We start from the raw sequence: 2,847 nt of genomic DNA, 5'->3' as shown, positions 1-2,847 counted from the left end.
CTCTGCTGGATGACAGAGGCCAAGTCAGGCAGGGAAATTCTCAGAAGTGTTGTTCTTCATTTTTAATGAAGTTTATGAAAATTGTACAGGAGCATCACATGGAAAGCAAAGTGAGGCTGTCACAGTTGCAAAGCCTCTTACTCTTCAGAGGCAAACTTAGGCAGTCAGTGGTGCATTTGGAGATCAAGGGACTGTAAGTGTTTCAAGGACAGCTGGATTCCAGCTCTGGTGGTCCCAGCTGTGCCATCTTGAGCAAATTGGTTAACCCCTATAAGTCTCAGTTTTCTCATCGGTGGAATGAGATAATTCATAAGGAGATCCAAAAATTAAAGAAGAAAGTATACGCAAAGTCTTTCATTAGCAGAATGACACTTAGTACTTCAATAAAAGTTGGTTATCATCAACCTCCTCCTTTAAGACACAAAAATTCAAAGGTCTTGACTGAGGGTCCCAAGGTTATATGTCTGCTTAGGGATGGAGGAGGGGGTAATCCCAGGCCAGAACCACCCACCTTCCCGCAAGTGTCCTGGGCTCCAATGAGCTCCTTTCACTCCCCCCACCTAGGTGCTGCCCTGGCCTTGACCCTTGCCTGACTAACCATGTCACCCCACAAGGAAATGTTGAAATGTTGCCTTCCTCCCCAACAGAAGAGTTCACTCATAGGTACCACAGGCTCTGTTAAGCAGAGGGCAATGTGAAGCTAGCATAATTCTCAAAATGGAGAGAAAATCCCCTAGGCCAAGAGCAATTGGGTTGGGGCAGCAGGGTCCAAGAGCAGGGACCATCAACTGACTGACCTTACTGAACAACTGGAAAGTTCATTCACTCATTTTATATCTATTCATTTGCAAGTATTTACTAACACCACTTGCTAAGCAACTCTTCTCACCACTCACAGAGAAAAAAAGAACAGAGTATGAAAATGGGGCTCCAGATGGGCTCTGAGACACCCTTGAGCATCTGGTAGGTGGACTGGTTCCCCTTTTGTATGGTTTGTCACACTCCCAGGACTGTGATTGAAACCCTTACCAGGGCATTTCCATAATATCCTGCAGAGTGAACAGTCCCTCCAGTAAACAAGTTTGAGCAAGTGAGGGTTCATATTGACTTAAAACATTATGCCATCAAAATAACATATTTGCTAACTGGGGCCATCCACATACTGTCTCAACATCATGGTTGTCTTTTTAGTAGATTACATAGACATAATTGGGCATTGGGCCCTCATAGCCCCCCAGGGTCACTACACAAGGACAGGTCTAAATCACCACTGCTAATGGGTTTGGATTGGAATTCCAGAAATGACCCCAGCTGGGTCACATTCAGTAGACTATTCAATCTTTCCTGTGTTCAACTTCTCATTGGATCGTGGGAATAATAATATTAATCTTGCAAAATTTTGGAAGAATTAAATAAAGTAAATGTCAAGCTCCTGGCTTCCTAAATAGAATGGGCACTAAGTAAATCGTTAGTATTATAGCCATTTACTATATACATTATATAGCCATTGTTATTATTTCACACCTAAACAAAATACACGTGTGAACTGTGTATATGTAGGTTTATATATACACACTGGTGCATATAAAAACATGGATGCGGGCTTCCCTGATGGCGCAGTGGTTGACAGTCCGCCTGCCGATGCAGGGGACGTGGGTTTGTGCCCCGGTCCGGGAAGATCCCACATGCTGTGGAGCAGCTGGGCCCGTGAGCCATGGCCGCTGAGCCTGCGCGTCCGGAGCCTGTGCTCCGCAACGGGAGAGGCCACAACAGTGAGAGGCCCGCGTACCGGAAAACAAACAAACAAACAAACAAACAAACAAAAAACATGGATGCTGATTTCTGTTTCTGTATGTAAAATATTTAGTCTAATACTAGAAAAGAGGAAAGAATGTATACTCTTGATATTACAAGGGGTAAGTATGCTTACTTAGCCAAATGAAAAATAAAAAGGATACTGCTTTGGGTCATGAAGCCGTTTTTTATCTTTTGAGGCAAGGAAAAGACATGTTTTAAGGAAAGCTCTGGAGATAGCCACTAAATTAAAATGAGATTTAAAATTGTTTGAGGAATGAAATCAGTGTTTCTCCTCATTTGTTTCCTTAAGTATTTTGAAGAAATAAAAGCTAATTATATCTATATAAATATGTATTTTAGGTTGACTTACATTTTTTCAAGGCAAGAAGTTATAGCCATGTTGTAGAAATGCACTGCTACTAACACACTAAGCAGTCATCACCTTCCCACCCCCAAAAGGAAGTATTGTTCTCTAGCATCTGCTACTTTCAGATGAGCAAGTGAAGGCAGAAGGGAGTTACAATGACAGCAACCCCATGCATGAGGTTATAGGAGCAGCCAGCCTATGATCTCAGAAGCCAGACTGTAGGATTCTACCACTTCTTAGCTGTTTGACCTTGGACAAATTCTATACCAGCCTATGCATCATTTTCCTCTACTATAAAATGGAAATAATAGCTCCCCAACCTTATTTCAGGATTAAATCAGTTAATACTTAGAGAACAGCACATAGTTAACACTGTTTGTGAAATAAGGCTTTTGACTTTAGTGGTATTTTAAAACCCTTTCAATTCAAAACAAACCCTCAGGCCTTTTGGAGAAGTTACACTTGAAAATGAAAGGAAACTTCCTCAATCCAGGGCATCTATGGAAAACCTATAGTTAATATTACACTTTATGGTGCTACAGTGAATGTTTTCCCTAAATTGGGAAAGAGACAGAAATGTTCACTCTCACCTATTCTGGTCACCCTGTATTAGAGGTCTTAAGCATTGCAATAAGGCAAGAAAAAATAAATTAAAAAAAATTAAAAGCATAAGGATGAGAAAG

Source organism: Tursiops truncatus, chromosome 6, assembly GCF_011762595.2.
Source record: "Tursiops truncatus isolate mTurTru1 chromosome 6, mTurTru1.mat.Y, whole genome shotgun sequence".
Lineage (NCBI taxonomy): Eukaryota > Metazoa > Chordata > Mammalia > Artiodactyla > Delphinidae > Tursiops > Tursiops truncatus.
Note: the sequence above shows the minus strand (reverse complement) of the source record.